The sequence below is a fragment of the Lactuca serriola genome, chromosome 6, assembly GCF_051521515.1.
Source record: "Lactuca serriola cultivar US96UC23 chromosome 6, Lser_US96UC23_V15, whole genome shotgun sequence".
Lineage (NCBI taxonomy): Eukaryota > Viridiplantae > Streptophyta > Magnoliopsida > Asterales > Asteraceae > Lactuca > Lactuca serriola.
Window position 1 is genome coordinate 27219862 of NC_136413.1, and position 13864 is coordinate 27233725.

Genomic DNA, 13864 nt, shown 5'->3' on the forward strand with positions numbered 1-13864 from the left:
TGCGAAACGTGAAATTTGTTGTGGATCTGACTGAGCTCCTTAGGAAGATATAGTCTATATGCCACCTTGCCAACCCTGGCAATGATCCTAAACGGCAAATGTATCGGGGGCCCAATTTCCCCCTCTTCCTGAAGCGGATCACACCCTTCTAGGGCAAGACCTTCAGGAGTGCCATATCACAGATCTAGAACTCTAACTCTGATCGGTGACGGTCGGCATAGCTCTTCTGTCTACTCTAAGCGGTGTGCAACTGCTGTCTAATATGTTGAATCATCTCGGTAGTTTGTAAGACTATCTCGGTCCAACCCATCACCCTGTGGCCCACCTCACTCCAACAGACCGGGGTATGACATCTCCGCCCGTACAACAACTTAAAAGGTGGGGCACCAATGTTGGAATGATAGTTGTTGTTGTAGGCGAACTATGAAAGGGGTTGTTGGGAATCCTAGCTCCCACCAAAATCGATGACACATGCCCTTAACATGTCCTCGAGGACCTGTATAGTCCGCTCGCTCTAGCCAACGGTTTGCGGATGATATGTTGTGCTAAAATGTAGTCAAATGCCCAGCTCCTCGTGGAACTTCTGCCAGAAACGAGAGGTGAATCTAACATCCCGGTCGGACACAATAGAGACCGGAACTCCGTGGCGAGCAACGATCTCGTAGACTTACATGTCGTCCAACTTCTCTGCCACACCCCAAAACCGGAACGGCAGAAACGTTCGGGGGTGGAGGACGTCATGTACAGTATCATAACAATGCAAAATAGTAAACAAGCAACAACATCATCCATTGCATTAATAGTATAATTTAATACAAGTGTGTTCTTTCATAGTAAAAAGACATCAAAACAAGTAATCAAAATAAAAGACGAGTCTTGAACATGCTCCGTCTTCTCAAAACCTGGTCGACTATACCTGTCTACTGGTGACCTGAGAATACAAGTTATTTTGAAAGAGTTTATCAACTTTAAAGTTGGTGAATTCATAAGCATTTTAGTGTGATTTTTTGTATGAATATGTTTGTAAGTGTTTGATGTAAATGTTTGCAAATGTTGGTAGTAAATGTTTGTATCTCCGAGAAAATCCTATATTTTCTACTAAACGTAGCCTTCTACCAAGGCATCAAATGTTCTGTATGTTTGTTTTTTGTAAGAGTTTATATTTTCCCAAGTGCGGCTATCATTAACCAAAAGTATAGTTTTACGTTACCGTTTATGTGAGAAGATCACAAAGTGAATGCAATGGGGAAATAATAAAGTACTGTAGTGTAGTATTATAGTAACTACTGCTATACCAACTACCTTAAACCAATTGTTATTTAAGGTATAATGTGATATGATTGCACCATACTATCGACTAATAACACGACGATGAAAGACGTTGGAAGAAATGACATTTGACACTCGTAGACTTGCAAGTCCCACTGTAGCGAACAACAAGGTGTAGGATAGTCAATCCAATATAGATCTATACACAAATTCACGCTCTCCCTCTAGGAGACTCTGGATACAAAACGAGCCATGATAGGTGATGCCATGCCCTTAAACTATGGCTCACATTTATGTTATAGTATTCTTGTATATGTATTGTATGTACTAGTGTAATGTATGTTCTCTCTGTCTAGTATGTAGTATGTTCTCTTTGTTTCTCATATAGTATGTTCGTTCTGTTTCTCATATAGTATGTTCGTTCTGTTTCTCATATAGTATGTTCGTTCTGTTTCTCATATAGTATATCCTCTTAGTTTCTCATAATAGTAAGTTTGTATCGACTCATAAATGAACTGACTCTTGTATGTTTCGTTGTACTAGAAATAATGAGTAGTGTCTTCCTAAACTATACCTATTATAGTTTACTAGTAATTTCTGTAGTTTGAAGGAATGAAGGTATGCCTTTGCTACCCAAAGGTACTGAACTGATTGATAGTACTTTTATATCTATATATGTATACATAATATATAACTAATATTTAGACGATATTCAGCCAAATAACCGATACCCTAAGGCCACATCCAAACGAGGAAAAGGAAATAAAGCGAGTTATCAGTCCTAAGTCCTTTAAACATTACTTATATAACTATATACATATATAGACATGCATTTGACAATATATAAGTTTAAAGAAGTTTTGTAACACCTTTGAAGAGTTTAATAATAAATAATGATGACTTGATGTCAATTTATAGAATGATTTAAAAGCAGTTTGGCATATAAGAACAAGTTTGATAAGGAGTTTAGCACGAAAAAGAGTTTGATAAACATTTTGAAGTAGTTTGTTTGATAAAACAGCTAAAAGTATAGCAAATCCATTTATTTGATAGTTATTAATCACATGTGATTGATATAATAACTAAAATGTTTCAACTTGTATCCCCCCCCCCCCATAAAAGCATCTAAAATCATTTAAAAGATAGATTAACGGGTATGAACTCACCTGTAGTGAGTGATACGGAAGTATGTTTGGAAATAGGATGTAGAGTGTCAGGTGAAACCTTGAGCACACAAAGATCCTAATAAACATATAATGACATGTATGTGTATTTGATTAGTGTATAAACAACTAATTATAAGGGATAACACCTTAATAGACTAGAAAACTCTTAGATTGAAGGCATACAATCACATATGATTGCATAACTAGAGTATATGGCCACTCTATAGAGTTTACGATCCAATTAGCATGACTTAGGGAGTTCACAGTCCAAGTGTTCACGGTCCTTGGAGTTTACAGTTCTTGGGTTCATGGTATAATGACCTTATGGTCATGGAATTCACGGTCTAATGACCTCATGGTCATGGAGTTCATGGTCTAAGGAGATCTAACCGCAAACTCACCAAATCCTTCACAAATGATGGTTTTCAAGGGCTTCAATCAAAGGCATCAGATTCTAGGGACCATGCTTAGTCTTAGGAAGGGTAAAGGCTATAAGAACACCCTTTATAAGGGTTTACGGTTTATGAAGATGCATTAGACCGTAAACACCTTTTGTTCTTGAGTTTCTTGATGTTTTCTAGGTGTTTAACAAGTGATTCAAGTATATAACAAGCTAAGGGTAGTGTACTTACTTATTAGAAGCTTGTAAGGGTGATTAGGATCCAAGAACACTAGTGTGTGTTCTTGGTGAAATGAAGAACACTTGAAGATCTATCAAAATGAAGAGATTTCATGGATGAAATCGTGTATAATCACTAGATATTGAAGGATATCCACCAATCAAGGGAAGAAATACTTACAATCTTGAAGATCCAAGAGAAAAGTCGGATGATACTTGAGAGAGAATCGGTTCTAAGGCTTGAAAAGTGAAAAGAATGGTTGAAATGATCAACATTATTTATGTAGGGAGGAGTTTACGGTCACCATGACCGTAAGCTCTAAAGTCTTGACCGTAAACTTCTTTTGAGAAGGTTTACGGTTTTCTAGCTAGTTTAGAACTTCAACTGACACTTCCAAACACTGATTCCTTTGATGTACTAAGCTCAAAATGCTCAAACATACTCTAAACAATGCTAAAAGTTAGCAGAAACGAGTCTGACTTTGATTGAAATGAATGGTTTGTACAAGCTAGAAATTTTGGGTTGTCATATTCTTGGTCGATGAGCTCTCTTGTATGGCCAGGAAATGGGCACTTTTGGTCAATTGATCCACGATGACCCATATAGCATCAAATCCCTTCGCCGTCCTCAGCAACTTGGTAATGAAATCCATTGTGATATGTTCCCACTTCCAAATGGGAATTTCAAGAGGCTGCAGCTTGCCATGCGGCCTCTGATGCTCAGCCTTGACCATCCTACAGGTCAAGCATCTCTCGACGTACCAAGCGATTTCTCGCTTCATGCACGGCCGTCAGTATCTCAGACTCAAATCTCGGTACATCTTGGTGGCTCCCGGGTAAATAGAAAAATGACACTTATGAGCCTCTTCCATAACCATTTGTCTGACCCCACCAGACATCGGAACCCACACCCGACCGCATCGGGTCAATAATCCCCGGCTATCCTACACAAACTGGGTGTTCTCACCCCTAATCCTCTCCAACTTCTAGTTCTCTTGACGCATACCCTCTGCCTGGGCTTCCCTGATCAAGCCCACAAGTGGAGAATCCACTGCTAGCCTGATGTGCACGAAAGTACCCACTAATTTTAATATTTATAACCTAACAAACTTAAACTAACTATGCACTTATAGGTAGTGTACCTAGTCAGATTACAGTATAGTTTGGGTAAGTCGGGTGTCGATCACAGGGAACGGTGTTACTAATTAATTTACTTACTATTAAATTAACCTAATTATTAACAAGTTTAAAAGGGGTTTTATCTGATTTTACAAGATCAGACGAACTTTAATTCAAATTCAATAGTAAAAACACACTCTTGTTTAGTTTGAATCCACTTCTTCCTTATGGTCACAATACACGTTCTCTAGAACAGCTAAGTTTATTTATTCTAATTGCTAACTAAGATTGGTCAATCCTAGCTCTAACAATTTAATGTTCACTAAATCATTAGGTAAAAAAATTCATGTAGTTAGTGGTCACTAAGCTACACAGAATATGCAATCAAGCAATTAGAGAAACAAACAATAGCATGCTAGGTTATGCAAATCAAACACAAGCAATTTTTACCAACTAAACTTAATCCATAAACATTGAACTATTCAAGAGGTTGAAGCTCCATCTAGCTAACCAAGAGTAGCTAGATTCAGCTACTCATCCTAACAACTAATAAACCAACACAACTTAAATTGAAAGAAAACATGTTCTAAAATAAACTAAATTATGGGCCTTCACTCTTTTTGGTGTTGAAAGCCTCTTCCCAGAACTTTTCTCTCTTCAAAATCGTCTTCTGGAACTCCTCTTTTTCAGCCAAAGTTGTCTCTATTCGTAATGGTCAAAGATTTATATAGTTGCTGATATCCATAAATTCACGTCGTGAATAATAACATATTCACGTCATGAGTTGTAGATAATCGTGCCCGTCAACGATTCCTTCACTCACGTACATATCTTCTAGAACCAACTATTCACGTCGTGAGTTGTAGATAACCGTGCCCGTCAAGGATTCCTTCACCTGCGTACATATCTTCTAGAACCAACTATTCACGTCGTGAATTCTTTAAGTCTCACGTCGTGAATAATCTTTTTCCAGATTTTCTTCACTTTTAATCTTTTAATTCCCAAAGTTTCTTTCTTTAACGCTTTTAGTCCCTTTTCTTCAAAATGTCTTCTTTTTTGTTGTAAATAACATTTAAGCTCATAAGTACCATTATTCTAAACCAATTACCAACTTTTTAATAAAAATGTACTCAAATATTGCCTAAAAATAGGTATAAATATGGCAATATCAAAATACCCCACACTTAGACTTTGCTTGTCCACAAGCAAATTTAAACTTAACCCTTGATTACTAATATCACATAGAACAATCCGACTCCAGCTCAGCCATTATGCCAAGACCTCAACGCATGCATTTGTGTCTAAAATTTTCCTAAAGTACCCCCCATACTTTAAATACTCACAATCTTCATAAACACTTGCCCACTTTTTCTGAACAATGCTCATTTTATGCAACCCTCCGAATCCATCCGCCGAAAACCTCTTTATCCTCAAGGTATTTTTAGTTGAGCAACCTAAGCATACATTATCTAGAATTACAATCATTGATACCACTATGGAGCTCTTTTGGAATTCTTCACTTCCTTGATATTTGATCTTTGATTTCTTTGAATTCACCACCTTTGTTGTTTTGATTTCTGGTATCTTCAACTTTTTGAAATTTCTTGGAATTTTGATCTTTTGATCTTCACTTTATTTGCTCCAAAATTCTTCAAACTTTTCTTGCAATTCTCTCTCTCTCTTTTTTTTACATGTACCTTACTTTTTCACTCAAAACCTACATGCTTAAGCAGAGGCGCTCAACCTCACCCTTTATTGGTTAATGATAATAATTTTCCTGGATACATTTCAGATTAAGGCTGCTAAACATATTGCATCCCTCAAACCAAGCGGAGTTATGTTTTTGTTCCATGATTTCACTAAAATAAGGGAGGCCACAAATGCACTATAACGTATATTGGCTCAACTAAACATTTGAACTTTTATCGGATCATCCCATATAACACTAGCAACTACAGTCAAATTATTATTACTAGATTCAATTATTAAAAATTTCAATTTTCAAATTTTCAATATTTTACTATCAAATTCTATGATTATCTAGCAATTTACTTTTTCTACCCCTACCCCACACTTATTTCATACAATGCCCTCATTGTATTCATAAAAATAAATCAAAATTAAAGAAAAGGGAGAAAAAGGAACAGACTCCCCTGGGATAGTGGCGTGAACATCTTCAAAAGTGTAGAAAATGTGCGTCTTGAATATGGACCTCCAAAAATAGAAACTCGGATCTTGAACTCGCAAAATAAGGAGTGTATCGGCAAAACATGAAATCGAGCCTTCAATCGTCTTCAAATGTGGTGTAAATCTCCAAAAGTAGAATGACCAATGTGGGAAAGCATACGCCACATTGTATGGTGATAAAAAATGAGCCAAACTAATCTTGAATATATTGATAAGAAGAATATCATCAACCCATAGAAGACTAAAATGTCAAGGGCCTTGAAATTGTAAAAATATCATATTCACGACTTGAGTGGGAGACAATTCACGACGTGAAATCGAAACTACGCGTATTCTGAGAGCCTCCTGATAACTGACTCACGACGTGAATAATAAAAGTTCACGTCGTGAAAACCGGGCAGTCAGAAAACCATTGCCAATTCTTCTTCTAATGTCTTAATGTATTAAGAATCTTCTAAAGTCACCGGTTTATGACTCTTTCACTGACTCTCCACTCTCTTGACTCACCCCACACTTATTTTGAAAATATGGGTCTCGACTCTCGGCGTCAAACACTCCCGGCTAAAAACATACGCATTCATAACTCGCTATCCTCTCAAGGCGCTCCTAGCAATTTCTGAGAAACAACCAACAATGGAGAATAAAAGTAACATAATACTCAAAGTAGTTCTTACAATCCCATAAAAACAAACTAAAAACAAATCAAACAAAATAATGATAAATAACGATCAATCGTCCTCCTCATCCTCATGTACTCCACTGGTTCCATCTCCATCACCTCCGCGTCCACCATACTCCGACCATCGTGGGCAAATCGGGTAATGATACCCTAAATGAGGCGGCTGCCCCACCCCAAGATGCCGGACAACATTCTCCATAGTGCCGCCTATCCAATTCACACTCAACGATAACTGGTCAAAGTAACCAGCCATATCACTCCCAAAAGGCGCACCAACCATGGAAGCAGGTGGGTGTATCGGCTGCCTGCGGTCTCCCCTTCCTCTCACGTTCCTGCGCCTCGGTCTTGGCTCTGGCGCAGGTTGGTCGGCCGACTAATCATCCTCATCATCACCCTCAACATCTGATGGAACTATGCCCCAATGCGACCCAAAATTTCTAACCACCCGCATAGTTTCCAAATATCCCATACTAAAGTCATGCTCGTCCACACACGTCATGGATCTAGTAATATCGGGAACAACCAAATGATAAGAGCGGGCCAAACTGGTAACAAAATGCCCCCCACAAATGGGGCTCCCAGGGCGCGAACTCACGGCAGACCCGACCAGAAAACTGGCTAGAAAATACAGGATGTTGCAACAGACACCAGGTTGTAAGATGCACCATAAGAAGAATAATTTATGCTTAGTCACTTTGTCTCCATGCCTCTTATGGTTGATGGAAAAGGTGATGAACCGGTGGAGTAAGCGATGGATCAGGGACAAAATACTGCTCTCGGGAGATACTCCGGAATTAAACATCCCGGAGGCAATGTTATGCCAGAAAGAATACCCCGTGATACCCTCCACATATCCCCTAGCATCCCCACTCAAAAACCTACCAAACTCGGGAGTCATAGCCTCCTGTCGATCATACAGTCCTACTCTCGAAGCAAACTCAACCAGGCTGCACTCCCGATACTCACCCCCAATCTAAATACCAACGCCTGTGGCCAATGTAGATCTTGAACCATTTCCTGAAATGTCACCGTTGCGAAAAACTCGACACAAAACTCCTTGTAGACCCGCTCTTGCACCCGGAACAGATTCTGCCAACCAGAACAGGTAAACGAATACCCATCTCCAATGAATATCTTTGTCAAAAACGGGCCCACCCGGTCTACGAGCCCTACTTCCCTCAATCTTGTCCAATTGACTGTTGGAGCAACTGCAATTTCCTTGTTGTAAAGCCACCCCAATCTGTTGTTCCAACGGGTCAAAACATCACGGGGCGTTGTTGCGGGAAAATTGTAAAACGGGTGCAAACCCGCAACCCCAGCTGGAACCTCTCTTCTTGGAGCCATTCCTGCAAAAACAAGGAAAAAAAACACAGCCAAAACAATACTCCACAAATTAGACATAAAAAAAAATGAATTCTGTTCAGCCCCAGAATTCACGTCGTGAATCCTGTAAGATTCACGTCGTGAATCCGTAATCCCAGAAGGCAGAATCGTAACAATAGGGGTAAATCTAGTCAAAATCTCAATGGGTTTTACTCCTATACTACTTCCAAACACTTAGCATGAACATTCAAAGGTTATTACGAACTGTAAAGAATTAATTTCGTCATTTCACTCAATTAACAAACCCTAACCCTAAGTTCATCTACTAGAGCAAAAATTAAACTTAATAACCAATAATTATTACCTTTGTTGGAAGTATTACGTAAGCACAAGGAAGATTAGTAGAGTTGTCGGCAAAAATCGCAACAATGGGGACCAAGGGGGCACCAATTTCTGCTTCCACTTCGTGAACAATAAACAATTGAAGGGTTTATTGGTTAGTAGGGATTTATTCTGTGGTCCCGTACTTTTGAAAATTCACGTCGTGAGTTCTGTAAGATTCACGTCGTGAATTGTGTCTGGGATTAAGTTTGGGCCATGTACTCACGGACTGATCTTGGGCTTGCTAGTCTAATGGGCTAAGCCATATCATGGATTATGTGTCCAGTTCATTCACAATTCACGTCGTGAATTGCTAAATATTCACGCCGTGAATAAAGTCTGGAAGAAAAATCAATTTTGACTTTAAACTAAGTTCTCAATTATTACTACTTCCATTTAAGGTCCCTACATTCAGGGCTTAATTATGTTCTAATAGAGTTGGATGACATGATCTAAGTTTTTAAAGCTAAAATGAAAAAAGAAAAAGAAAAATTTTGCAAACCAAACTCGGGTTGCCTCCCGAGAAGCGCTTCTTTTTCTTGGAGTCTTGAGCTAGACTCCGTGCCTCCTACGTTGAGTCCTCGGAAGAATCCACTACTAGGATCTTTTTTTCCTTGAATCGCCACTTGTAAGCTTGAACTCGCCTTTTGTATGCCTTCTTTGAATTCTCTTTTTTAACTTTCACCTCTTCTTCAAGCTTGCGTTTGGTACCTTTAGTTCTTTCCTTGCACTTCATCGCATCCTCCTCCTCTTTCACCACCGGCTTTGTCACTCTTGAAGTGACCTCCTCTTCATCACTGGTCATCTCCTCCTCCTCTTCGCTCACCCAAGAAGGTGGACTCTTGTAAGCTATGACTTCAACCAAAAACAGAATAGATGCTCTAGGTTTTGCTCTTTTGACTTGATGAACTGCCTTGATCTCTTCTTCCATAAGCTTTTCCAGTTCTTCAAGTTCATTATCTTCATTGATTGTGAACACCTCTTCTTGAACATGTTCCTTTGGAAAGCCATCTTCTATCCCAAAAACTTCTTTTTCATCTCCAACTCTCAAGGTGAGCTTAGACTCACGAATATCAACCAAAGCTCCAGCAGTGTTAAGCAATGGACGGCCAAGGATAATTGCAACATCGGGATCTTCTTTCATATCCATTACTACAAAATCTATTGGAAAAACAAATTTTCCAATTTTCACCAAAATATCCTCCACTATGCCCCGGGGTTGTGTCACCGAACGGTTCGCCATGTGAATCGTCATTTTTGTAGCCTTCATCTTCTGAATTTCAATTTTTTTATAAAATGAAAAAGGCATCAAATTAATGCTAGCCCCAGAATCGGCTAAAGCATTAACCTTCAATTTATTACCAAACTCACACGGAAGAGTGAGGCGTCCAGGGTCCCCCATCTTCTCTGGCGTCTCTCCCAACACAGCTTTTGAGATTTGCTCACTTAGAACCACCTTAGACTGCTTCTTTAATTGCTTGCAAGTGTCTATCAAATCTTGCAGTAATTTTTGATGCTCGGAAGTTTTGGATAAGGACTCGACAAAGGGAGTATTAATTGGGATCCCCTTCACATGCTTGACAAACTCTCTATGCTCTCTCTCCAGTGGACTAAGGGTAGCTTGAGAAGGAAAAGGCAAAGGCGGCTGATAAACCGAACCAACTACAAAATTTTTCTGTTCATGTCGGGCCCACGTCATGAACATATAAGGTTCACGTCGTGAATTCTGGAACTCAGCAGCTTCATGATTTTCGAGCTTGGTCTTCTTCATCTTTGGATCAGGCTGCTGTAGTTCTTCTTCCAATGCCTCTACGAACTCAGAGATGGCTTCTTGTTCGGTGTCTATGGCCATTACATGAGATTGGGTCTTCGTTTCGGTATTTTTCGGGGATAACTTCTCATGAACTAGAGTGGCTAGTTGACTAACTTGAACTTCAAGGTTATGGATGGAGGCTTGCTGATTCTTAATTAAATTTTGTTGTTCATTAATAGCAGAATCAGTGGCATCGTGTCTCTTTTCCGAAGCTTCCATAAACTTCATCAACATAGTCTCTAGATCGGGTTTCTTCTCGGCTGGTGGCTACTCCTTTTGATAAAAGCCTCGACCTGTCTGCCTATACTTCTCTTCTTTTTGTTTCTTATACTCTTCATATGGCAGCCACTCCTTCTTTGGTTTCCTCCAGTCCTCATCAAACTTATCCCCACTTGAGTAGCACACTTGAGCTTTTCTGTTCCCAAACTCATCTAAATTGCAGTCCTTGGTCAAGTGTGGACCACTACATCTCTCGCAACCCACTCTTATGGCATGTATTGACTGGTCCATTTGTGTTATCCTTCGATCCAAATTATTCAGCATAGCCATCACAGCTGCTATTTCTTCATTTTGAGCCCCTCCACTGCTTTTGATTCCATCTTGCCTAGGGTTGTGGTATTCGCGAGAGTGCTTCGTGAATTCTTCAATCAGCTCCTTAACCTCCCTAGGATTTTTCTTTGTCAAAGGTCCTTGAGAATCAAGGAGTTATCTCGTCATAACGTTGACCCCATCATAGAAGATCGACATCTCTTGTTGCACATTTAGGTCATGCTGAGGGAAATTTATGAGCAAGCCCTTGTACCGCTCCCATGCTTCGTATAATGACTCCCCCGGCTGTTGCTCAAAGTTGGCTATTTCCTTCTTGAGTTTGGCTATCTTGGATGGCGAGCAAAACTGGTCCAGGAATTGCTCACGCATTTGAGCCCAAGTGGTAATTGTACCCGATGGAAGTGACTTTAACCAATCCTTAGCAGCTCCTTTGAAAGTGATGGGAAGCATCCTAAGCAAGACTGTGTTTCTCTGTTGACATTTGGGACATTGAAGTAATCCGCAATGTCGTTGACTTCATCTAGATGCTTAAAAGCATCCTCATGATCTTTCCCAAAAAATGGGATATCCTTCAGTGCAGTCAATATGTGCCCCTTCAACTCGAATGTGGCAGTGGCAGGTATTGCGGGTTGGACTAAACTGGGACCCATATCTTCTCGGATCCGCTTCTTGTAAGATCCTATGTACATCTCTTCAATTGCTACCATCTCGTTCCTTGGCTCGTTCTCGGGTCCGCTCATGTGTTCTTCAAATTCAGGCTCGGTATCGCTTTCGGACTCGGTTTGGACGGGCGTATGATCCAAATGTTCAAGATTGCTCTTGTGCCTCGAGGATGAACTTGATTCTCCTGTCTTCTTTCCCGACTTCCTAGAAAAGCTGACTTCAATTCTTGTAAGGGCGTCTTTTTCTTGTGAATTGCAGACTCGTGATCTTCAAGTGGTGGCACCAAGGGTGTGTTTGAGCCTCTGGTCATGAACTCCTGCAACTTGCTAAACTAAAAAACGTAAAACTGAACTAAAATAAGAAAATAATAAAAACTGAAATCTCAGCTTTCACGTCGTGAGTTTATTAAAACTCACGTTGTGAATTTTGTGGCAGAAACAGAAAACAAAATTTTTGTTATATGCTAATCAACTAAGCTAAGCTAACAAAAATAAATAACCAATTAACCTTTTTGCAGATTTTATTCCACAAAAAGGGGTCGATTAATCTAATGCAACTAAATAAACTAATAATCTAAGCCGTTCCCCGGCAACGGCGCCAAAAACTTGATGTGCACGAAAGTACCCACTAATTTTAATATTTATAACCTAACAAACTTAAACTAACTATGCACTTATAGGCAGTGTACCTAGTCAGATTACAGTATAGTTTGGGTAAGTCGGGTGTCGATCACAGGGAACGGTGTTACTAATTAATTTACTTACTATTAAATTAAACTAATTATTAACAAGTTTAAAAGGGGTTTTATCTGATTTTACAAGATCAGACGAACTTTAATTCAAATTCAATAAGTAAAAACACACACTTGTTTAGTTTGAATCCACTTCTTCCTTATGGCTAGCTAATGATTACGGATTATTAAGTTGGTTTTTAGTTATATTAGTAATTTAGTTCTAACTTACCAATAACTAACTAATTCATGTCAAACCATGTATGTTCACACATAATTAAACACATAACTAATTATGAATGTAATTATGCTATGTAAGATTTGTAATATAAACGCAATTATGGTCACAATACACGTTCTCTAGCACAGCTACGTTTATTTATTCTAATTGCTAACTAAGATTGGTCAATCCTAGCTCTAACAATTTAATGTTCACTAAATCATTAGGTAAACAAATTCATGTAGTTAGTGGTCACTAAGCTACACAGAACATGCAATCAAGCAATTAGAGAAACAAACAATAGCATGCTAGGTTATGCAAATCAAACACAAGCAATTTTTACCAACTAAACTTAATCCATAAACATTGAACTATTCAAGAGGTTGAAGCTTCATCTAGCTAAACAAGAGTAGCTAGATTCAGCTGCTCATCCTAGCAACTAATAAACCAACACAACTTAAATTGAAAGAAAACATGTTCTAAAATAAACTAAATTATGGACCTTCACTCTTTTTGGTGTTGAAAGCATATTCCCAGAACTTTTGTCTCTTCAAAATCGTCTTCTGGAACTCCTCTTTTTCAGCCAAAGTTGCCTCTATTCGTAATGGTCAAAGATTTATATAGTTTCTGATATCCATAAATTCACGTCGTGTATAATAAGATATTCACGTCGTGAGTTGTAGATAACCGTGCCCGTCAAGGATTCCTTCACCCGCGTACATATCTTCTAGAACCAACTATTCACGTCGTGAATTCTTTAAGTCTCACGTCATGAATAATCTTTTTCCAGATTTTCTTCACTTTTAATCTTTTAATTCCCGAAGTTTCTTTCTTTAACGCTTTTAGTCCTTTTTCTTCAAAATGTCTTCTTTTTGGCTGTAAATAACATTTAAGCTCATAAGTACCATTATTCTAAACAAATTACCAACTTTTTAATAAAAATGTACTCAAATATTGCCTAAAAATAGGTATAAATATGGCAATATCATAGCCTCATACATATTTCCGGTGGAAGACCCAGCTGACTTGCGGCTCAAAGTGTCCACAACCACGTTCGCTTTACCTGGGTGGTAAAGGATCTCACAGTCGTAGTCCTTGACTACATCTAGCCACATGCGGTGTTTCATGTTCAGGTTCGACTGATCC

General features: G+C 38.9%; 1 non-coding gene across 1 annotated transcript; it reads left to right on the forward strand.

The window, feature by feature from the left end:
- The first annotated feature begins 11319 nt into the window (after window positions 1-11319).
- LOC145060753 (small nucleolar RNA R71) lies at window positions 11320-11426 on the forward strand. Its single transcript, XR_013686937.1, has one exon. It is a non-coding gene; the product is annotated as a small nucleolar RNA R71 (small nucleolar RNA).
- The last annotated feature ends 2438 nt before the right edge of the window (window positions 11427-13864 follow it).